Source organism: Rattus norvegicus, chromosome 7, assembly GCF_021556685.1.
Source record: "Rattus norvegicus strain SHRSP/BbbUtx chromosome 7, alternate assembly SHRSP_T2T, whole genome shotgun sequence".
Taxonomy (NCBI): domain Eukaryota; kingdom Metazoa; phylum Chordata; class Mammalia; order Rodentia; family Muridae; genus Rattus; species Rattus norvegicus.
The window spans coordinates 109,724,700-109,749,837 of NC_141540.1; the positions used below are offsets into that span (position 1 = coordinate 109,724,700).

At 42.6% G+C, this 25,138-nt stretch overlaps 2 long non-coding RNA genes across 8 annotated transcripts in view; one reads left to right on the forward strand and one right to left on the reverse strand.

Moving 5' to 3' along the window:
* LOC148004834 (uncharacterized) overlaps positions 1 to 7,721 on the reverse strand; it is a 57,300-nt gene extending 49,579 nt beyond the window's left edge. For 3 of the 4 annotated variants that reach the window (XR_015625658.1, XR_015625660.1, XR_015625659.1), the window contains exon 1: positions 7,453 to 7,721. This is a non-coding gene — a long non-coding RNA (uncharacterized LOC148004834). The remainder of the gene's footprint in view (positions 1 to 7,452) is intronic. The other variant, XR_015625661.1, reaches the window with a different exon arrangement.
* LOC148004835 (uncharacterized) overlaps positions 1 to 25,138 on the forward strand; it is a 122,547-nt gene that overhangs the window by 10,225 nt on the left and 87,184 nt on the right. For 2 of the 4 annotated variants that reach the window (XR_015625662.1, XR_015625663.1), the window contains exon 1: positions 8,148 to 8,221. The exons of the other annotated variants lie outside the window; for them this stretch is intronic. This is a non-coding gene — a long non-coding RNA (uncharacterized LOC148004835). Of the gene's footprint in view, positions 1 to 8,147; positions 8,222 to 25,138 lie in introns of those variants that run through there. 4 annotated transcript variants of the gene reach the window in all.

Consider the following 25,138-nt stretch of genomic DNA (forward strand, 5'->3'; position numbering starts at 1 on the left):
TATCATGCTACAGAATGGCATGAAAACCTATGTACTATTTCTGAAATTTTCAATTTAATATTTTCAGACTGCAGCTGATGGTGAAAAACTGAGGAATGTAAAACCTTAGATTGGGTACTTCTTTAAAATTATACCTTGTATGGAGTATTCTTTATGTCACATATTCTAAGTGCTTAACACGCATTAGTTCATACACATTCTTCACAATATTCTTATCTTCATTTTACAAGTGAGAAAAAGAAGGCACAGAATGGTCAAATAGTTTGTCATATCACATAGCTAATGACAGGCAGGGGGAAATTTGAATTTAGATGGATAGCTTCAGGCCCCTTTTTAACCTTTATGAGTGTGGATATTATATACCTTGACACTTGAATTCCCTTTTGAGTCTGTTAACTTTAATCACTTATGAAGAACTACTTTATAGGCAGCCAAAATGGTATAGAATTATTAAAGTGCTTTCACAATAGCATTAGGATCAGACGCCTGAATCTAGGCCATCTCAGAAAGCTCTAGCACCTAATCTATTTCCCCTCACAATGTATCTCTAAGTTTTATTATTCTTCGTAAGTCCTCCTAAGTGTCATCTTTTTTAATGTTTAGCATAATGCCCAACACTTGCTAGTTCCTTTCCACAGACTCAATGTATGGGATATTTTATTCATACGACTTTACATTAAAGCAATTCTGCTGTCTCTCAAATTCTGAATACTCAGTAGATATCTGAATACTGAATGAACACCAAGTAGTATAGAAATAAGGTAAACTGGATGGTCTCTGCTCTTAAGATGTCAAAGAGGTCATAGTTATAAAATAATGTATGGAACATTTTCCTGGAAATATCACCAAGGTTCTAAAGGATCAAATAGTCTAGCTAACTGTGAATGGTGGCTATTCAACATGCAAAGGTAGAAGTACCTTTTTCCAGTCAGAGAGCAGAAAACAATTTACACAGCACTAGAATTCAGAGTTTACATGAAAAGGAAATGAGAGTAATTAAGAGATGAAAAATGAAACAGGAGCTAGATAAAGGAGTCTTTATTCATTTCATGTAATCACACTGTAGCTGTCTTCAGACACACCAGAAGAGGGTGCCAGATCCCCATTACAGATGGTTGTGAGCCACCATGTGGTTGGCTGAGAATTGAACTCAGGACCTCTGGAAGAGTAGTCAGTGCTTTTAACCACTGAGCCATCCCTCCAGCCCCCAAGAAAAGTCTTATTAGCAGTGAACAATAAGTGAACAATAAGAAATAAAGCCACATTACAAGGCTGTATAACAGGAGAGTGGTAAGATCAAACTTGGGAACAGCAATGGTTATCATTTCTAGAATCAGAATACAACTTTCAAATAAAATCTCATGCAAACTTTAATACTTAAAACTAATCAAAATAGGAATGCAGTTGTTAAGACTGGAGAATGGGGGCTGGAGGGATGGCTCAGTGGTTAAGAGCACTGACTGTTCTTTCAGAGGTCCTGAGTTCAATTTCCAGAAACCACATGGTGGCTCACAATCATTTGTAATGGGATCCCATGCCCTGTTCTGAAGACAGCGACAGTGTACTCACATACATAAAATAAATAAACATTTTTAAAAAAGGGGACTGAAGAATGTACTATAGAGTACAGAGTAAAAACAATTCTAGAAGACAAAAACAAGAGAGAGCAGTACAAATACCTAGGTCTCTTCACGCCTCTCATGAAGTTTTAACTTGTTAGGTATCAAGATTCATTCTAGTCATTTTTCATTAATGACAGAATGAAATATATACAGAACATGAAATATTATATCTTTAAGATTAATGACAAAAATTTATAATAAACAAAAAGAAAATAAAAGGTTAATCTTATGCTTTTATTATTACTTTTTTCACTTGAGTTAATTTTATAATTTAAGTGATGACAGTTTCTAAACTCAAAATCAGAGCTCATAGTTGGGTAAACACCAGTATTCTTACAGTCACAAAACTGCTACAGTGCTGGACTACAGAGAATATCATAACTGGTGCTAAGTTGTTTTTCAAGATTAGTTAATTTGAGTTTTTAAACATGATTTTATACCTTAAGATATAAATGCTTAAGAACTTACTCTTTCACCCATCAGTCACTGACATAAAGTGTTTCTCATAACCTCCACATTCCATCGATAACACTGAAAAGTAACTGAAGATAACCTATTTCTAACAATTCACCAATATTTGCTCTATAGTAAAGAAAGCTCTAGGCTTTCTTTATATATACTGACTCATTTAATATTTTATATCAAAATAGTCACACTCAATGGGACAATCTAATGTAGTCCCTACCAATGTTTTCTTCTCTCTTGACCTCTCATATGCCTAGTACTAACTAACATTTGTGGAGAACGTAAGCAAACAGTCCACATCTTTTTTTTAAAGGATCTCCTATTTCCTTTTTTTTTTTTAAAGATTTATTTATTTATTATATGTAAGTACACTGTAGCTGTCTTCAGACACACCAGAAGAGGGCATCAGATCTCATTACAGATGGTTGTGAGGCACCATGTAGTTGCTGGGATTTGAACTTAGGACCTCTGGAAGAGCAGTCAGTGCTCTTAACCACTGAGCCATCTCTCCAGCCCAGAGCACCTACTTCTAAACAGGCTAAAACCAAACATTAAAAAGAAACATTTAACATATACTAAGAATTACAAATCAAACTTACAGGTAGAATTTTTTCCTCTAGATAAAATATTTATAAAGCAATTATTTCAGATTATGTCACCAATAGCTTCTATCACAGCTACTGAAAGGAGACAAGAAATGCCCAATGCATAAATTAAATCCTTCAGTACATCTTTTGATCAACACAATATTATTCCACAATATAATTTGTAAACTGTTCCTTTTCTATGATTATAAATTACAAAATCCTGTATAGTAGACTGTCATACAGGTTTTATTAAACATTTTATGATTTGGAAGTCTAGCAAGTATTATTCAAATATCTGAATTTACATATCACACATAAACCCTTAATCAGAAACGTTATCTAAAATATTTAAACCTTTTTTCATTAATATTTTATTATAATAATTTCATAAAATTATTTGAAATAAAGATAACTGTATTATAATAAAAGGAATTCACCTCACATGTTCCAATGAATTAGCTGTTTTAGTCAGGTTAATAGATTACTCTTCTCCACTTCTTTCAAAAATAGGTCTGAGGACTAACATAATCATTAAAACAAAATAATGTGTTCTTTTAGAGACGTTTCTGTTTATGATTCAAACTAAAAGCATATTTTGAAAATAGTAACATAGAATCAAAATATAAGCATTCCTCACATGTAAAGTAAAAACAAAGTGATACCAGTTTCACATACTAATCTAAATATTCAATTAGGTTTTAGAGAAAAACTTCTATCTCCTTAAGCTCATGATTTTAGGAGTCCTTTGAAAAGTTCATAGACAAAATTTATCTGAATATAAATTTGTATTTTCCCCTAGTTTATATAACTATCTTATATATTATCTTCTGAATAAACTATATTAATACTTAAATTTGAAACCATTTTCCAGAAGAAATGGCTGGGAGAAAATAAAAAGGACAGTTTCTCTTTTCAAATGAACTTACTACTGTTCTTATAAACATGATAACTTGATGAGTGGAGTTTGGAAACATAAATATTTAATAGTGAAAGAAAGATGTTAGGAGAAAGAAAACACAATTTGCACAATACTCATGGTAATACCTCTTAACTGTTAAGATTTCTATAGGTTATAATAAATTAAAAATTTCCACATAGTAGTTTAGCCCCACAGGTTTGATTGAAACATCTTATGCTTAGCAAGTGTTATTCAACGTGAATTCACATTCGTTGTTTTGAACCTTTGATTACATTTTCCAGAAAACAACACTGGGAAACTGAAAAATTGTGTGACATTTAAAAAGTGACACTGAATTAAATGATTCAATTGAGACTATAAATCAATCTTAATTTCCAATTAAAATTTCTAATTATTACTGCTATTCTTACACATCCTGGCACAGACACTTTTAAAATGAAGTAATATTTTTACTTTATTTGCCTATATCTAAAAAGAAATGCTCTCACTAATCATAAATCCCATGTAATATTTTACATCATGCTCTGAAATTAGTTATCCTTTAAGATAGTCCCTTGAGATTAAAAAAAGGAAAACATTTCTTTTAATTCCACCTATTTTTCAACTTCATTTTAATCTCATTTTTTCAACTGAGAAATTAAGAATCTCTGTGTGTATACATTATACACACACACACAAACACACACACACACACACACACATAGTCAATTCTGTATCATACAAGCTGCTCCTTCAATCTTTATAGTATTCAAATCTGCTAAAAGGAATAAAGCTATGCCCAGTATCCCAAAATTTTGGTAAAATAATTTACTTCCTGATGCACATACAGAAATAAAATGCTTAAGTGCTCCTAGGGCGCTTTTATTTTTAGCACGTGCCTATGCTTAGTTTCCCCTTTGGTTCCCTTCAATAAGGGTTCTTGAGATAGCAGGGTGCTGAAGGCAGCACAACCCAGGCCAAGCATGCAGTGTAAAGAATGCATCTGCATTAGGTTTCTCCCAAGACATTTATGGCTACTCTTCCTCTTGCTTCTTTTCCCAACATAATGTCTAAGCTGACCTGTAAGTCAAATTCTTGTCAGATTAGTTTTAAAATATTTTTACATAACCAAAGCAAAAGTTAAAATCACCATGCTACTGCACCAGACTTTTGCAATTCTAATAAACCAATTCAAGGAACCAATTACAAAAGAAAAAAGAAGGAAAGACATGCACTCCCTCAAAATTTAAAAATTACTTAGGAAAACCTAGCCTCTAGTTCTGAAGAGAGTACAGTGCACCCAGGGAAAATTTCAAGGTTACAATTTTTACTGTGTGTGGACCTAAACCAAATCTATATATTTTGACTTTGCTCATGTCTGGGTATAACTGCTTGTTGGCCTCTGCTGCAGGACCACCTCCTAGTGAGAATCTTACCACCACAATGTGCTTTTGAGACAGCAGTAACTAACTAGGGTGGGATTCTTGTCAAATCTGTGGTAAAACTTGACTGAATGTGAAACAATTTGAACTAAGTTTCAATATAATCCTTAAATGGTACAGCATAAATCAGATGACAAATTTTCCACTCATTAATTGATACATGAAAATATGGGACAATGATTTGAACTTTGTCCCCAGATAATCTGTGACAGCCAGATTCAAGGAAACATTCATAAGTCACAGAGATGTCAGAATTCTATTACTACTAAATTGTCCAACAAACAAATTTCCTAAGTCAAACAATATTTACTAAGTACTATTGAAGCAAACTTGAAGATATCCTGTCCTGTAAAATCCTCATTGAACTAACTACCTGTTATGTCACCTTAAACGTTAAAATATCCAATTTCTTAAAGTGGAAACTGCTGCTTCCCTATTCCCCTCTAACTCATTGCAGCATAACTATTTTTCTCCTTATTTCCCCTCAGGCAAGCTCTAAAAAATGTTAGCCCCAAACCAAGTGTTCCTGTGTAGTAGAATATGCAAGCAGCACTAGCAAATTTGAAAAATAATGAAGTGATTTTAAAGTATAAGCAGAAATGTACTTCATAAAGAGTCAATGAATCACTTTACTTTTGGCATTGTTTACAATAGTACTCAATAAAATAACTTCTGAAAATGGAGACATGATAATCTCAAGTTTCTTCCCCATGGGTCCTCACCACCTGGAGTAAAATGTCCAAGAACTGTTTAGTTCCATAAACACATGACTCCTGTGATGTCAGCAAGGTCAACAAGCCTACACACCAGGGGGTTATGCTGAGTAAGGGCCATCGCCCATTTCTACAGTTCCCTTTATGAAAAAGCAGAAAAACCAAACAAACAAAATTATTTGTATATTACAGGAACTGTTTTGAGGTTGTGACGAGCAATAACCCAACTACAAGATAGTATGTAGCTCTCTGTCCGTAATGGCCAGTGGAAGAAAGATTAGGAGCAGGTACAAAACTGACTGCTCAGGAGTAAGGAACAAGATCTCCTACTGACCTTCCCTTCCTCCCCACCAAGAACCTCCAGTGCTGGGCTCCATGCCACAGGGACTCAATTTCAGAGTGAGTGTTCTCCATTGAGAGAACTTTTTGAAAGCGACAATTGAATATTCAGAATTATAAGGAAAAGTACTCATATATCAAAATGCTCAGGATGGGAATCAAACTTGATTTACTAAGTCTTCCAACTGGCATCAAATTTACAGAAGGGTGTCCTTCTGGTTGTTTCTTCTCTATAAACCACTACATCTTTCACTAACTGGGACGTCTTCTTGGATTAGATTTAAAATTTAAAACACATCTGGCTGTTTGGCTGTTTAGACTGGTTTATACTGGGGGCGGGGGGGATCTCTATCTGAACACACTACACTGGAAATTTCCAAACTTCCAAATAAAGGCACACCAGGTCCGAGTGGGTGCCTGGTATTCTCAAAGTGATTTCGTGGAGAGCAGTTCACGTGGGCAATTCACGTTAATGTCTGATAAGGAGGCAGGATCCATGTGCACCTTATGATCCTGATAAACTAAAAAAGGAGAAAGCAAATGTATCAATGAAGAAATGCAGCTCCGGATTAGCGACCGACAGTCCCGAAAGACCTGGGCTGGAACAGTTCGGAGTTACTCTGAGGGAAGTGTGCACTGGTGGGTGGCACTGGGTCAACCTGATTACTTAACCTTTGCCAGCCAAAACTAAACTCCGCTCTGACCAGCCCCAGAGCTGCTGGTGCTGGAGCCTACCAAGTACTCCGGCGTCTTCTATTTTCTTCCCGTGAACGTGGAGCCTGACACCTGAAACTTCACACAAACGCTACCGTGTTTCGGGGCTTTTGCATTTATTTTTAAAGCGCAACCGGCAAGAATCAGTTGTCGGCGTGCGAGAGTGAGAGATTAATCTATTTCCTGCACACACAGGAAAAGAACTCATGACAATTCAAGCAGTTCCCTCTCTTCCAAGTAACTTTTTGGTAACCATTCGTCCTGAAATAACCACAAGCAACAAACACTGGGCACTGGCAAGGCAACGACCAGCAGGCGTGCCGGGTCCCCCACAGGCGGGGTCTGTGGGTCTCCGACCCGGTCTGGCCCCGAGCTACCGCCCCTCAGTCCCGCGTCTTGGCTCCGTGCGACTTTGGCGGGGAAATGCACTTCGCGGGTCCGGACGGGCGGGAGGCTCGCCGCGGGCCGGAGTTTCCGAAGTGTCCCGAGCCCTTCCCGTGGCCTCCGCGACTCCCGGCTGCGGCCGCCCGGGGGCCCACCTGCCCCAGGGCCGCGGGCCGAGCCGCTGCGGAGCCCGAGGGGCGGCGCCGCCCCCCGCCGGCCGAGCGCCTGTCAGCCGCGCCTCCCAGGCCGCGCCTCGCCCCGCACGCGCCCAGTGCCCGCCGCACTCACCTGGCCGCTCCCGCCGACCGGCCGCGCGAGGCCGGAGACGCGCGAGGAGAGGCCGCCGCCCGTCGCCAGCCCGCCCGGCTGAGTCCACCTCCCGCCCGCGCGCGCCCCGCGTCCGTCGCGCGCCTAGAGCGGCCGGGGAGGGGGTCGCGAGCACGCGCGGGCGAAGGGCGCGGGCGGCGGCCGCGGGGAAGCCGGCTTGGCCGCGTCCGTCATGGCGCGCGGCGCGGCGGTCGCTCGCTGCGTTCTCTCCGTTCGCTCGCCTTTAGTTTGACCTTTCCCTCCAGTGTGTCTGAGGAGAGCGGCCGTGCGCGCGCGCATGTGCATGGCTCTGGCTGTGCGCGCGCGCGCGTGTGGGAAGGGGCCGGGTTCGTTCCCCGACGCCTGACGTCACTGCCATGGCAACGGCAGCCTCCACCCCTCTTCCCGCTTCCTGTACCCGCCCCCTCGGCACGTTAGGAGGTGGGGGCTCACGTGCTCACTGAACGCGCGTGCGCACGCACCAGCAGCGCGGAGCGCTGGGGGGTAACGGGGCGGTCTGGAAACTCCTCCTTATCCTCGCGGTCCCCCGGAATTGGACCAATATGGAGAGGAGGTGCTAGGGGCGGGAGCACTTGGTTGCTATGTTGCGTGAAAAATATCCTGAGGTAGGGCGAAAACTCTCCCTCGGTCACTGAGCATGTCTGGGGAAAGGGGGCGTGTGAGCCCGAGTTGGGCGAGGTGAAGGAGGACATTCAGAGAGTAGCGAGAAAGAGGCTGGACTTTAGGACAGGTCAGTGCGTGTCGAACTGGGACCGCGTGGCTGCCTTAGAACGGTCTGCTTCTACCTCTCTCCCTGTGTGATCATGGGCATGCACGATAAACACTCTGAACTGAATGTCCCGGCAAAAGCGGGGGGGGGGGGATACTAAGAAAATCTGTCGCAAGATGATCATTAGTACTAAAAGAGAGAACTTGCGAAATGACTCCCCTGGTGCATGGTAAACACTAAACCTCTAGCTGCTATTATGGAGTACATGACCTAAGAATTTTGCAAGTGGGGACCAGGGTTTTTTGAGACAGAGTCTCACTATGTAACCCTCATTGTCCTGGAACTCACAGTGTAGACCACCAGGCTGGCCTAGAACTCAAAAGCTGTGTGTGCTGGGATTAAAAGCCTACTCCACCTTCCCCAGAGTGACCCGGGACCCATAATAAAACATTAAATGATCACAGTCATTTACTGTCATAGTCAACTACTGCCTTCAAAGTTCAAGGGTCATGGGGTTGGGGATTTAGCTCAGTGGTAGAGCGCTTGCCTAGGAAGCGCAAGGCCCTGGGTTCGGTCCCCAGCTCCGAAAAAAAGAACCAAAAAAAAAAAAAAGTTCAAGGGTCACGTGGCTTCTGAAGCCAGCTTTTAGGGAGAGGAGAATACCAAATTGCAGGGAGCAAGGCTTTCCCCTTAAAGATCTTCCCCTATGACTATGGAATCACTTCTTAATCTCGTGCCTTCTCATTCCTGCAGAGATTTAGAATTTGGAACCTAAGGGCTGGACCCCTAAGTTACTTAAGGGGAGCAATTCTGTACCACTCACAAAATCAACAAAATTGTCCTTTCCTCCGATTCCTTAACCTGTGTACATTGACATTGACTGCAAGTTTTCTTTAAAGGTATTCCTCAAACGTCTAGGTATATGAAGAAAAGATACTTTAGTTACCCAGTATTTTCTAGCGGTCAGGTGGAAAGAAGGCCGTCCCACTTTGCAGACATCCAATGACCAGATCTTAGAATTCCGACCAACTGATTACCTCCTTAGTCCTCAAACCTCTGATTGAAACTCTTTAAGTTACCTCTTAATTACAGTCTGCCTCCCAGAGTCTCTGGGCTATTGCAGGACTATTTCTACAGTTGCTGCTTCTGTTTTATAACCTTAAACCTAAACCTAGTCTCGATAGAAAACATTACCCAGGCTCCCTAGATACACTCTGGAGTTTTATACTTTCTTCCAAAAGTAGTAATATTTATGTGCCCTTTCAAGATCCCCAAAAGATTGCTGGAATTACTCAGTTGGAATGCATCCGTCTCTTTTCCAGAGCGGCTGGCATACCTCTCTTTGGACATAGTTCCTCACAGGTTTCATGGTCAGCCACCTGCAAAAGTCCACTCCAAGCATCCGTGTTTGGTCCAGTGTATCACATAATACCCTTTCTTTAAATGTAGGTCATTTGCCTTCTTCCTTGATCTGGAAAACTTAAAGGAAGGAAACATGTCCACTTCAATTTGGCTATATCCTGCCTGGTCCTCATACCATACTTAGAACCACTCAAGCAGCCACCTAGCAAACTGCTGCCTAGGCTCTCAGCCTATAAGGTCCTTAGAAGCAGAGTTGGCAATGCTAGGGTATGAGAACTTAAGATACCCAGTAAGTCTTGGACTACTCACAGAAGTAGCTGAAATTTCAAGGTTACTCCTGTGCAATAGAATTAAGTGACAGTAACAAGTTGCTAGGCAGAAAAAATGAGGAGACCAATGAAAATTAGTTGCCTTTGTGGACCTAGGATTCTCAGATGTTGTTAGGGGTGAGGCAGCCAGTAGGTGAAATGCCCAGGGTCTCTCAGTGATGTTGCTCCCTGGAGAGAGAGAGAACTTATGTGCAAGGAGAAATGCGGGTATCAATCAGGGTTTATTTATACTGAACTCGTAACACCTGTCCCTGCATCTGATTTGGCACAGGTTTCTGAAGCCCAGTGGCATTCTTGTGTCTACTATTGTGTTTCTTTGATATGCTGTTTAATTTTGTAAATAAATTTTCCTGAACTGATTTTTCTTATTGTTCACTGTGCTCTTGGGACTGCCAAGCACACAGCAGCATTGCCTCAGAGTTGTTCTCAGTTTCCCCTGTATCAATTCTGTCTTTGGCACCTGCTAAAAGCATTCCTTTCCTGTGGTAGATGTTAACCAGTTCATCTGAAGTGGTGTTCATTGTCGTGGTACAAGCCGTCTTCTGTTGGTGAATTTTTGGGAGGATACTTTTTTGGGTTCTATAATCTACCACCCTTCCAACCCTTATTCTACCCCATTCACTTCAACCACCCAGCACTAGGTAGGAGAAAAAGAAGGTTAGAGGGAAAAGGGGGTGTGGACCTCTTTAGACAACTTTCTGATGAATAGGGGCATAAGGTTCCTTGCGGGGTACATCTGATCTCCATTGTCAGGAATATCTGCAACCTGTAAGCCAGCAAAACAACAAAACAGCAGTCCAGCAAGAGCAAACACAGCATCAGGGACCAGCAGCAGCAGGGGCGGCAGCAGCAGAGGCAGCAGTAGCCTCCACAGGTCCTCTCAGGGTTCTCACATTTGTACCATCTTACGAGTCCCCAGAATTCCAAACATAAACTATGTGCAGCTGGCAAAACTCACCCAAAGCAGCCCCATATTTCATACCTGGGATTAAAACAAAAACATATTCACGTAACGTAACTGGGTTTTTAAAGAAACCGAAATTCTCTCTATAATCTTCCTTCTTTAAAACTCATCACAAAACTTTTAACTGGTCATTTTGTCTTGCTTTGGGACCATTCAGTCCCAATGCATGTTTATACACCAGATTCCAAAGACCATTTTGAAAGGTAAAAACAGGGCATCTCATCAGCCAGCTTGAAACTCCTCCAGAAACCTACTCACTCACTGGCCAGGCTTCTCGTGTGGCTTTTGATGCAGTTTTCCTCAGCCATCTCTCTCACTCCTTCTGCTGGGGTTGTTTTGTCCATGGATACTGAAAGTATTTAGCATTTCCTATGTATCTTGTTCTTTGTGCAAACAGCCCCACCCTCCTAGGGTTCTTTGCTCTGGTCCCTGTGACTTTGAAGTTTATAAAAGTGCCCATGGTGTGCCCTCTGGGGTTACTTCTGTTTCTATGTTGTAACTACCTCATATATTTTTAGGTCTTTTATTCTGAACCAGAACATGGGGTAATAGAGATCTTGGGCCTTGACTTACCTCATTCATATAATGTATGTATTTCTGGCACTACTTCACTACCTGGTATGTAATAGATAGTCCGTTATTGTTTATTGAATACATTGATGCATTGAGCCTTTTACTTGTTACACAACTAGGAAGAGAGAATGTCAGTTGAGAAATTGCCCCTTTCAGATTGGCCAATGGGAATTTTCTTGGTTAATGATTGATGGGAGAGGGCCCACCCTACTGTGGGTTGTATAAGAAAACAAGCTGAGCAATCTACTAAGAGAAGTCCACTAGGTAGTGTTCCTCTGTGGTTCCTGCTTCTGCTCCTAGAGTTTCTGCCCAGACTTCCTCAGTGATAGACTTTATCTGTGGTGTAAGTTGGGACAACCCTTTCGTCCTCCTGGATGTTAATTGAGGGGTTTATCACAGTTGACAGAGGTGCACACCAGGCCAAACCTTACAAAACGGAAAAAACCAAAACCTATTATACTTATTCAGTTCTTCACCAAGCTATGTCTAGAATTATAGGAGCAATCAGCAGGTAAGGCATGAGTTAGAATTCAGTCCGTAAGACTGCCATGTGTCAGGGAGGGAGCATCTGTTGGATAGCTCAGTCTGCAACAACCTTCAGCAGTAGGCAATGCTCTCCTCACTCTGCAAACAGGGAAATCATTGGGGGTTCAGGGAGTGACTGGGTCACAGTCATGCTTGACTGTAGGAAAGGCAGGATTGATTCTGGAAACAGGTCACCGTGTAAGTTGCGTGTGTCTAGTCTACTCCGCTGTAGTGGCAGTGATAATCTAGTGTACTCCGCTGTAGTGGCAGTGATAATCTAGTGTACTCCGCTGTAGTGGCAGTGATAATCTAGTGTACTCCGCTGTAGTGGCAGTGATAATCTAGTGTACTCCGCTGTAGTGGCAGTGATAATCTAGTCTACTCCGCTGTAGTGGCAGTGATAATCTAGTCTACTCTGCTGTAGTGGCAGTGATAATCTAGTCTACTCCGCTGTAGTGGCAGTGATAATCTAGTCTACTCCGCTGTAGTGGCAGTGATAATCATGACCGTGTTCCCATTTCCTCTTTCTCTGAGAAATCCCTGCTCTCCCGCCAGCTTGAAAAGAAGTGATTTGCTTTATACAGGATGAATGTGCGCAAGTCAAACTAAATGGCTTCTCTTTGGAGTCATTTGTCTGTAATTGGGTTAAAATTATAGTTTTAAGGCCAGGTATGGGATGCATAACTTTCATCTCAGCACTTGGCAGACAGAGGTAGACAGATCTCTGTGAGTTTGGGGCCAGCCAGGGCTATGTAATGGGACCCCATCTTGATAAATAAAGTTGCAATTTTTATAAGATAGATGTCCAGGATATGAGGATGTGAAGGGCCCAGCTAATTAATTAACCCTAACCCCTTGCCTTTTCTCCTTTCTTTCCTTTGCTTTTCCTGTTTTCCCCCCAACCTCTGTGGAGAGCTTCTGGGGCTGCTTCTAGAAACTTGGCAGGACTTTGACTTTGGGCCAGGATAGGAAAATAGGCCTCAGGCAGGAATTTGACTTAGGGCCAGGACTTGGAAGTAGGGTCAAGGTGAATACAGCCGAGGAATGTGTTCTTCGTATCTTGATGGGTCTTAAGACACTGAATACCGGAATCTTGGGACCTTCCATCTGTGCTTTGTTCCTTACTTATCCTGTCTGTGCTTTTTTTGTTCCTTAACTACTTTGTTTATGACTTAGGACTGACCATATTCTTTGTATGGACCTAGAAAGGCATAAAAGCAGACTGGAAAAAAATAAAGCGCCTCAGCCTCTGAGCTGGCTGGGATCACACTCCCGTGTTGTCTAATTGTCTTTTTTTTTTTCTTTCTAATCCTCACTCCCTCCCTGGAGAACCCATTGCCTGACTGAGCAGGCTTGGTCAAATCTCCTTTCATGTTTATTCTTTAACTCTTTATCACAGGCTGTAAAAACATCTCTCAGTTCACAATACTGCTACTTAACAGAGAGAGCTGATTTATGTCTTGGTATTTTAAAGATAGCCCCCGAAAGGTTGGGTCTTAAAACTACTGCCTGTGTGTTCACTTCATTAGAAAGAACATTTGCTTCTTCTCTTGAGGGGCCTTCTTGCTCCAGGATTGTCGAGAGGGCAGTGGAGTCCTCCTGGACAAAGTTCTAAGCACATCCTTGCCTGGAGGGCACTCCCCTGTGGGAAAAATGAACCTCTCTGACAAGGCAGGAACTTGAATGGTAATGTAGTGAATGAGGGGGCCGGAGTCATGGAGAAATAAGGGCCCACATCTGCCTAGTTAGCCAGTCAGTTCGTTCTGTTCAGTTGATGACCCTTGTGAATCAGTTCTTCAAGCCCGGGTCCCTTTAGATGGATGTAAATCAGGTAGCGATATGCTCAGCAGAACACCAACGTAGCTGTTTGTATAGACCTATGAGCAGTATCCTCAGGGCTAGACTGGATTTCATCTTAATAGCATCTGTAGTAGGGCCATGTCTCTCCACGTTAGCAATTTACATGATGATTCATTGATGATAGACATATTTACAGAATATGCACTAATTGTCATCTTGCAAACACCAAATGGATTTTAGTACACAAACTGATATGCGAAGATATATGCCTATTTCAAGGTGCTTACTCGATTGATATCATTACCATCCATTTATTCATTTTGTAAAACAGCAGTTGGGCATCTGCTAAATATAGACACAATCAAAAATAACAAATGTATTGAGCCTCAATTACACATCTTAGAAAAACTGTCCGATTCCTTTGAACACTTTCCATTGTATGACTTGTTATAATAATGTGAAAATGTTTCTGCAAATCCTCTTTATTTCAGTGGCATCTAGTAAACCCTGGGGATGACATTTGGCTCGTCTGTTTCACACAATCCAATCTGGGAGGGTGCACTAGTGAATATAAAGTTTTAACGCAACGCTATTTTTTTCTACCTGTTTCAGAAGAGGTGTCAGGGAGGTAATTTGGCTTGCCTAGGGGTGTCCTGGGAACACTGGGACAAGCAATCCTTATTGGATGAGTCTAGCAACCCATCATCCAGGGTAGAGAGGACCATCAAGCTTGCATCCCTAAGGATCCTTGGAGCTGTGGGGAAGCTGTTCTCTGGCGAGAGGTTTGGTTATGCAAGCAAGAAATCACTGAAAAGGTGTGGACTCATTGCTGTTGTTAGAGTAGCAAGCTTTCCTCGTGAATTAATGCGAAAACCAAATAAATGACCATACTTGCACCCCAAGTATGTGAGGACACTCATACAAGAAATGATAAATCTTTGCTTTGAAATACCTAATTAAGTAAGCTTCTGCCTCCTTATATATTGTTTCAAAGTTCCCCAAGTCTTGCTGTATGTGCGTGTTAACTTCTGAAAACTTATGACAGTATCAGAAGCTAATACACAGATTGCAGAGGATTAAAGAACGAGCAAGAACTCTGAAGGATCAATGTGCCATGTATGGTTAGGAATCTCCCACATACCCAAACATACACAGACCAAAGCAGGGGTGAGCACACCTGAGCTACTATTGCCCTTTTTTAGTTATCATTATTTCTAAATCCAGATGCATAATGGGCTGATATTATGATCGTGTTTATTCATAGCAACTCAGGAAGAACAAATGACTTTCTCCAGGGAACTGATCAGCTCCATTTTATGAGTGATAGACTTGTCTCTCCGTAATGTCTGTCTAAGGACACCATGGAGTGGGCAGTGTTACACAGGGGCACATGTGTTTGCATGGCTTTCTGGATGGTCTGTGGACACAGAGGTAGCAGTTCCTGATGTTTGGTGACAGAAGCAGTAAAGATGACTGTGGCATGGCTAAGCGAGCTCTCCCTTCTCCCTGGGATGGGTTGTAGGGTGCACCCTATAGAGGTCATAGCTGGTCTCTCTGCAGAACATTTAGACTTTGTGCTGGCCTTGCCCTTGGAGCCAAACTAGATAATAGCTCTAACGTACTAATGAATAGAAAGCAGTTTTGCTAAATGATGGTAGCATCTACGCTTCCAGGAGAGCTGCAGAAGTTATTATTTTCCATTGTACTTGGAGTCTTAACCTGCTGCATGCATGGAGGCCATTAAGTGAGGCCTTATTGACGCTAATAAAATAATTAGTTGAAAATGTTTAGTTCTGTGCCCTAATAATAATCATAACTCTAAGGAGCGTCCTCAGCTGTGAATCGTGATCATTCTTTGCTACTTCTGAGTAACTAGCACGTGCAAGGTACTTTTCCAAGAGCTTTATCCCTGTCAGGTATTCAGGCTTCACAATGGCTTTGTGATGTAGGCTTAGGACTCCACCCTAAAGGCGGAAAACAAAAATTCAGAGCACATAAGCAACTTCCTCAGCCTCACCAGAGGAATGAATCCTATTCAAGTAAAAAGTTCCCTGGCAACTGGAAAATATTATTCTGAGTGAGCTAACCCAATCACAGAAAGACATACATGGTATGCACTCATTGATAAGTGGCTATTAGCCCAAATGCTTGAATTACCCTAGATGCCTAGAACAAACGAAACTCAAGACGGATATCAAAATGTGAATGTTTCACGCCTTCTTTAAAAGGGGAACAAGAATACCCTTGGCAGGGAAGAGAGAGGCAAAGATTAAAACAGACACAGAAGGAACACCCATTCAGAGCCTGCCCCACAGGTGGCCCATACATATACAGCCATCCAATTAGACAAGATGGATGAAGCAAAGAAGTGCAGACCGACAGGAGCCGGATGTAGATCGCTCCTGAGAGACACAGCCAGAATACAGCAAATACAGAGGCGAATACCAGCAGCAAACCACTGAACTGAGAATAGAACCCCCGTTGAAGGAATCAGAGAAAGAACTGGAAGAGCTTGAAGGGGCTTGAGACCCCATATGTACAACAATGCCAAGCAACCAGAGCTTCCAGGGACTAAGCCACTACCTAAAGACTATACATGGACTGACCCTGGACTCTGACCTCATAGGTAGCAATGAATATCCTAGTAAGAGCACCAGTAGAAGGGGAAGCCCTGGGTCCTGCTAAGACTGAACCCCCAGTGAACTAGATTTTTGGGGGGAGGGCGGCAATGGGGGGAGGGTTGGGAGGGGAATACCCATAAGGAAGGGGAGGGGGGAGGGGGATGTTTGCCCGGAAACCGGGAAAGGGAATAACACTCGAAATGTATATAAGAAATACTCAAGTTAATAAAAACAAAAAAAATTAAAAAAAAAAGTTCCCTGGCATTCTTTGACAAACAGAACCCAAGTCTCAGGGAGTGTGAGAGACAGTTCCAAATTCAAGAACATTTTAAATAAGATTTTCGTTGGAGAATTATAAACATGCAAAAAAAAAAAATAGAGACATATCCTTACCAAGCAACTCCTAGCAGGAATAATTTAGAATTAAAGGTCTTTGAACAATTCCTACCTTATTTTTGTTGGAGGGTAGCCAAATCTGTAATAAGCATCTGGCTAAAAGAGGAACCCGGGGCTAAGTCTTATTTATAGAGGCAAAAGATTATTTTTATTTCAATCTCATATCCTTATTGTCTGGATGCATGTGCAGTTAAGACAGAAGCAGCGAAGGACGGGAAGATGGAATTTGCACTGTTCAGTGTTCATCCTGCTACACATACGCATCTCAATCTAGAGACAGGTTTATGCTGAATCTGCAGTCTCCTCCTTTGTCATCATCTGCAGCAAAACTGCAGGTGCGCTCCATAGTGGGGGGCAGGTACTGGGCAGTTTATGTTTAATAAATGACTAATGTAGAATCGGTGGGATAAACAATGTGCTGTTGTCTGTCCATCCTGGCTCATCAGAGCTGATCATACATTTCTCCCCAGCTTCCCACTTTATCACATTAGCAGCTGTAAATTGACCACAGTGGACACTGGTGATTGCTGTATGTCAGGACCGATCTCCCCCAGAGAGGCAGCTATTAAATATTTACTAGCACACTGCTGGGGAGATTATATCATTGTCTCCAAAATATCTTCTCATTATCAATTTGGGTAGATTTCCCATTGCTTCTCCCTGTGAGAAGGAGAAACTTCTCCACCTATTTTTATTAGCTTTGATACTGGGAATAACTTTGGGCCCCGGAGCTTAAGAAGAAGTACACATGTTAATTTTGAAGCAGAGCGCATTTGCCAGCTTTGTGTTACTACAGCAAAATTATCTAAGCTAGAAGGAGAGACTTATTTTGTGTATAGGTCTTGAGATTTTATTCCAGGATCAAGTGGCTCATGGCTCTGTTCCTCTGGCAAACACAGCACACAGAATAGTGTGCAGTAGAACAGGCGTTCAGCATATGGGCCAGAGGAAAAGAAGGCCAACCATGTCCAGTAAGGACATACCTCTAGTGACTCGAGAACCTCCTCTGAGTCCCTATTCCCCAGAAGCACTTGCCTGGGGACCAGGCCCTGAGCCTTTGGAGGGTACTCAGCATCCTGGTTATTGCAATGAAAAAGCAAATGCTTGCTTTTCCCTTTTCCTCGGCCACCACATAGCGTGATCTAGATCCTGTATGCTGCTTCAGCCTGAACCCTAAAATGAACAGGGTATGCTGGAAAAGTACAGCCAATCTGCGGACAATATGGACAGAAACAAGGAATAAGCCTTACTTATAATAACTTGGGGCTTCTTATTGCAACATTAGACAGACTATACTGACCCAATCAGTAGTTGGGCCTTAACTGAGGTACCGTTATAGTTGTCTAAATTGTGTGGTATATTTTCTGGAGGTTGGGTGTGAATAACAAAGTGTTATTGAAGAATTAAAATATGGCAACCTCTATTACTGAGTAGCAATCTACGTGATAAAATGTTCACCAGTGGTCACGGTAGAGACAGTGTACTAAATGAATTTTTGCCTCTAGGGACAGAGGTCATAAGACAGAACTTTACTGGAATACTTGAGTTGCTATGGACTACATAGTGATTCCTAGAAGGCCTTGGGCCTGGGAAAGAGTATATGTTGTGTAGAGATCAGAGAGAGAGAGAGAAAGAGAGAGAGAGAGAGAGAGAGAGAGAGAGAGAGAGAGAGAGAGAGAGAACAGAAGGCTCAGGTATTTGAGAACTACAGGATGCTGATTCTAAACAATAAAAGATAAATACAGAAAATGCATTTCAAGTTACAGTGGCTGATTAATACTCAATCTCATGGCAAGGACCAATAGGTGGTATGTCCTTATGCTCTAGTTTGCTTTCTATTGCTATGATAGGATGTAATAAGCACCATGACCCAAAGCAAATTGGAGGAGGGAAGGGTCTGTGTTTCTCATGATTTACAGTCCATCATTAAGGGAAGAAACTGAGGCACAAACTGAAGCAGAGACCACAGAGGACAGCTGCTTATTGTCTTGCTTCCAGGCTGACATTCAGCTACCTTTGTGATGTAGCCCGAGGGCCACCATCTTAAGAATGGTACCACCCACAGTAGGCGGGGACTCTCTTCCGTTAATTAGTAATCAAGAAAATGCCCCGCAGATATGCATGCCCACAGGCCAGACGGAAGCAATCTTCAGGTGAGGTTCCCATGGCCGTGTATGTCTAGATTTATGTCAGGTTGACAAAGACCAGCCATCATACTTTCTGAATTAGAGTGTTACCATTTGTCATTGAGGTAAATTGACTTCCAGAAAAAATATATAAATGTACTTCTCTTGCTGAAACAAGTAAGTTCAAATTACCAGCAACCAATGCTAGAGAGTTATAAGACAAGAATTACCGATGACCATTGGCCCATGAAGCTCTTTGGAATCAAGTGGATAAGAATGTGAGAAAGTTAGGTTGTGAAAAGTGATAACAGCTCACACTAAAGAAGGTGTAGACTAACAAAATTGTCTTTGGATTTCCAGGGTTTTGTGGGACCAAAGATATCCATGGCCTGGTTGTGATCTTCTGCTTGATCTTAGTGAGGCAGGGCTGTTCCAGTAGGCCCTCAGTGGAGGATCTGGGGACCACTCCCTGGAGGTACCATGGCCCTCTCTCATGTGACCCTCCTTTAGTCTAGTCTTACTGTTTCTATAGTAGTCCCGGTAGGGTGCTGGGTATGGGTGGGAAGTGGGGGGTGGGGGAGAGGAGTAGAGCTACAAAGACAAGCAGTAAAGAACTCCTACATCCTCTCTGAGCTCACAATGTTGGGATACTCTTATGATTTGAATCTGAAATGTCCCCCATTAGCTCATGTGTTAGTACCCTTGGTCTCCTGTGGTGCTATTTGGGGAGGTTGTAAAAACTATGGGACATGGGGTTTGGCTCACAGAAGTAGATTGCAAGGAATGGACCATTGATGTTTATTCACCTTGGGTTTTAGTATAGAACTTCCCATTTCCTGATCTGCCAGCATGGGAGAAGTAACACCCTCGAGCTAACAAGAGACGTGATGTGATGGTGTGTGCTGAAGTAAACCTCTCCTCACTTAAGTCTCACTCTCCTCTTTGAAGTTCAAAGAGTCATGATAAACTATTCATACTTAGCTTATGTCTCTTGTTGCTCCAGAAACCGAAAGAATTTGTCTCAGCTATGTGAATGGTTTTACTTCAAAACAACCCTCATGATCCAGCTATTTGAACTTTACCCTGGTTTGTAGACCTCACCTGCAATATTCTCTCTCTCTCTCTCTCTCTCTCTCTCTCTCTCTCTCTCTCTCTCTCTCTCTCTCTCCACTTTACATTCTAATATTACCCCCCCTCCCAAATTGGGAGAGGAGCTTACATGAGGCAGGGATACCTGAAATATTCTTAATTGTGATATATCTCTCCTCTTGCCTGTTGTTAGGGCTTTGTTTCCAGGGATGACATAAATAACTAATATGGATACTAAGGACCTGATCTACCGACACCTGATGTTTGATCCCAACCATCTAATCTTTTTGAACAATTTATTAATTTACCCCATATGTTAAAAGTTTAATATAAAGAGAGCCTCAAACTTTTCAATTTCAGAGTGGGACTAATTTCAAACAGTGCTTATACCTCTTGTATGCCTCAGGAATACAAAGAATTGTCTCAGCTATGTGAACAGTTTTCACTTCAGAACAACCCTGGTGATGAAGTGTTTGAACTTCATCCTGGTTTGTAGAGCTCACCTAATACTCTTAATTGATATCCTCTTATCCTCATCTTCTAGCTTTCTTTTTACTTTCTCAAATCTGTTCAGAAAAGTTTTCAACTAGAGTCTTATCCTTGACATGGAATCTTCCTATAATAAACCGTGGGGTTGTAGATGGTGGTGTGCTTACATGTTCTGATTTTCAGCCTTTTTATATAATTTGAATAATCGATTTTAAGTCAAATTATTTTGTAAACATATATACTGTATTATTCCAAAAATTGCAATAGCCGAGAAAGCCTAGAATATCAGGCTTTTCAAACTGTCTGGAATGTTGCTGACTGTCCTTGGCTATCAAGGCATTGCTTGGCTGTGTAAAGAAGGGCTATGCAAAATGGTTTCTGACATCTGTCTTGTCTACTGTATAAAAAGAACCAGGAAGGAGAGTAAAACTCAGGAAAACCAAAAGGGATGCAGTCCTGCTGGACTTCTGGGAGGCCTCATATATAGTGTAAGTGGAGGCAAGCTGTATTAGTTATTTCTGTTTTGCTATGACAAAAATATCTGACAACAGCAACTTAAGGGGTAGACTGGTTTTGTGTATCAACCTGACACAGTTGGGCTTATCACAGAGAAAGGAGCCTCCCTTGAGGAAATGCCTCTATGAGATCCAGCTGTAAGGCATTTTCTCAGTTAGTGATCAAGGGTGAGAGGGCCCATTGTGGGTGATGCCATTCCTGGGCTGGTAGTCCTGGTTCTATGAGAAAGCAAGCTGAGCAAGCCAGGGGAAGCAAGCCAGTAAGTAACATCCCTCAATGGCTTCTGCATCAGCTCCTGCTTCCAGTCCTACTTGAATTTCTGTCCTGATTTCCTTTGGGGATAAACAGCAAGTGTAAGTTGAATAAACCCTTTCCTCCCCAACTTACTTCTTGGTCATGATGTGTGTGCAGAAATAGAAATTCTGACTAAGTCAGAGTTACCATGGTAATCTCTTCACACAGTAAAACCCTACTAAGGCAGACTCTGAGACACAGCTGCCAGCGACCTGGGGACTCACTCATGGTCCCAAGTTCAGTGGCTTGGCATGTTCTGGCTTCTGAGACTGACTTCCCTAACTGGCAACTCTCTCCCTGCATCTCTACTCCCCATCTCTCCATAGTTGTATCAAGTCTGCTTCCTACAGTAGGTCCTTTAGTGTGAGACCCAGACTCTTTTACTGATGACTTGGTGAACACTGATGATTTCTTTTTTTTTTTTTTCCCCTTTTCTTTTTTTCGGAGCTGGGGACCGAACCCAGGGCCTTGTGCTTGCTAGGCAAACGTTCTACCACTGAGCTAAATCCCCAACCCCCACTGATGATTTCTTTAAGGGAGGGCAAGAGGCTGTGCTGGGTCTTTAAGCACCAGGCAGCAGTGAAGGCACATGCTTGCTCCAGGTGGCTTTCCCCTGTCTGATGACCAAAGGAAGCCTTTGCATTTCAGATAAACCTATCAGGAAACTCATACAGAAGCCCAGAGGTATGTGCTATAGATTACTTTAAATCCAGTCACATTAATGCTGAAGACGAATGAGGTTAAGACTATCAGACCTCAGCCTTGATGCCTCTGCTGATATTGCTGAAGCCAGCTGTGCCCAAAGTCCCTGAGCTCTTTGTCCTCATTTATAGTCGCCTGTGAAGCAAACTTCCCTTTCCTCTCTTGGCTTCCTTTTATTTGTTTGATCAAGGATTCACTCATCTGTAACTAAAAACATTTTTTCTTTTTTTTCTTTTTTCTTTTTGGAATAAACTGCCTATCAGAATTATTGTTGGGTAATTGAGATGTGCACATGAAATGCTTTTCGGTACGTTGTAAGTGTAGCTCTCATAACTAATATAGGCCAGGGAAGTGAACAAGAAGTCAAGGGCAGTGTGGAGAGGAACTGGATAGTTGCTGGAACCATATAGATGTGAGCTTGAATGTTAGTGTAGTGTTAGTGTTGTCCTGTGAGTGAGGCTGAGCCAAGTGCCCAATAATTCCACTTCTCTGTTCCCTCTTTTATAAAGCAGGGACACTACCTTCATGCAGCGATTAATAAAAGAAGTAAATGATAAGGTCTATACCATCATCTCCCTTGTCACCACCTGCTTGCCTCCTTCTGATGTACCAGCTACTATCCCCACTGTATGCTGGTGTCCTCTGATACTCCGACTGCCCCTGGCATAGAACAAACAACTTGTTGAAAGAGAGTAGGAAGGGCGGTGCCCAAAGCACTTTTCCTGTGATGTCTTTATAAGTCAGGAGGCTGTTGTAAAGGGGGTTTTATTGGCTCAGATCCCAAGTGCTTTCAGTGAGTGGTTGTTTTCCCCACTGTTTTATTATTTTGATAGAAGTATAACAAGGGAGAAAATGGTTTGCTTTGGAAGAAGACGGAACCATACCACAAATACTGGGGCTACTGTGGGTACCAGAGATTGGGGTTTGGCATACTCTATCTTCAACTCCAGAAGTAGACAGGCCCTGAGAACCATATCCCTTCCAATTTGTACACTCACCATTGATGACTCCTACAGCCCCGAAGGGTTCATTTGCTTTCATCGATCCAGTAAATCTGGGTATGAGGAGGGATGCTCCAGGATGTGGCATTTGAGAAGAGTTTCTTGTTTTGCCTCAGCAAGAAACACAAAGCTTCAAGACCACTGAACCGAGAGGGGCTTCCATCCTAGAAGGGAGCCAGGGGCTAGGGACAATAGAAGCAGGAAGGAGCTGATGCATCTGGTCACATTTCTGACAGTCTCTGTGTGATCACGTGGCCCACACGTCTCTGTTTTCCAGTGATAAATGAGGCCATGGATGTCCTTTCTCCCATGAACTTCAGTTTCTTTGGAAAGTATTTCCCAACAAGAGTGGGGTAGTACTGGATAGTCTTATGTCGGCTTGACACAAGCTAGAGTTATCTGAGAGGAAGGAACCTCAGGTGAGAACTTGCCCCCATATATCTGACTGTAGCAAACATTAGATAGAGCTCAGGGAATCTTGTGGAGGAGTTGGATGGAGGATTGAGGGACTCCATGAGAAGAACAACAAAGTCAACTGACATGGACCACTGGGGCTTCCAGAGACTGAACCACCAATCAAAGAGAATACATGGCTGGACTTAGGCCCTCCACACATATGTAGAAAATGTCTTTGTGCGGGACCCCAACAACTGGAATGGGGGCTGTCTTTGACTCTGTTCCCTGCCCATGGATTCTGTTTCCCTAACTGGGCTGCCTTGTGTGGCTTTACTGGGAGAGGATGTGCCTAGTCCTGTAGTGACTTGATGTGCCAGGGTGGGTTGGTACTCTGGGGTGGGGGGTGGGGGGGGTGGGGGGGTGGGGGGGGGGTGGGGGGGTGGGGGGTGGGGGGATGGGCGTTCCCTCCCCCTTCTCAGTGGAGGAGGGGAGAATGGGGGAGGGACTGTGTAAAGTGGGAACTAAGAAGTGGTGGGCTGTGATCAGTAAAGTGAATAAATAAATAAATGAATGAAAAAATAATTGTATCATATATAGTGTGGTTTGAAAAACTGTATTGTTGTAGATATATGTGCGAGGTAGTTTTCTGTCAACTTGACATAAGCCAGAGTCATCTGAGATGAGAGAACCTTAATTTAAAAATGCATCCATAAGATTGGGATGCAGGCTTTATTATTAATTATTAATTAGTGTTAATGGGAGAGGGCCCAGTCTATTACACATGGTGTCATCTCTATGCTGCTGGTCCTGTATTCTATAAGCAAGTTGATCAAGCCCTAGGGAACAAGGCTCTGAATCAGGTCCTGTGTCTAGGTTCCTGCTCTGTTTCAGTCCTGTCCTGATTTTTTTAATGATGGATCATCATATGAAATGTAAGCCAAATAGAACCTGCTCCCCCCCCCCCCCCCATCCCGAAAGAACTGGCTCTAGGGCATTTTCTTAATTATAGATTGATTGGAGAGGGCCCAGCTTATTTTAGATGGTGCCGTCCTTGGGTTAGTGTTCCTAGGATCTCCAAGAAAGCAGGCTGAGCAAGCTCTAACCAGCACCCCTCCATGGTTTCTGCATCAACGGCCACCAGATTCCTGCATGCTTGAGTTCCTGCCCTTATGGGATTTAATGAGGAATGTTATATGGAACTGTGAGTGAAATGAATCCTTTCTTCTCAATTTGCTTTTGGTCGTTGTGCTTCATCACAGCATCAGTGATCCTAACTAAGACAGGCAGCAACAGAGGACAGTGTCTAGTAGGGAATTGGAGGGCCCCTGAACCCTCTGGGATAAGATCCTGCTCCTACCTTTAGCTCATTGTGTGACTCTGACTGCTACTCGTTCTGTGACTGAGCTCAGAGTGGCCACCATGTGGTACCCAGCACTCAGTAAGTCTCTGTAGCATCTAACTCATGCCTCCAGAATCCCAGTGTGCAGACTGGTCTGAGCTGGATTCCCAGTTCTCTTCTGTTCTTGACTGTTTCTCTATTATACCGAGTTGCTTTCCCTCTTTGTCTTTTCCTGAGCTTCTCTCTCCTCCCTCCCCCGCCGTTTTAAAGCTAGTTGTGACTAAGAATGGGCCATCGCTTTACTTTGCTCCGCTTTAAAATATGTAATTTTACATTTCTTCTTTTTAATTTAAGAAGTCAAAGAGTAGGACATCTTATACTTCCTTCAATAAAGAAAGGACGGTTTGATTTGCTTT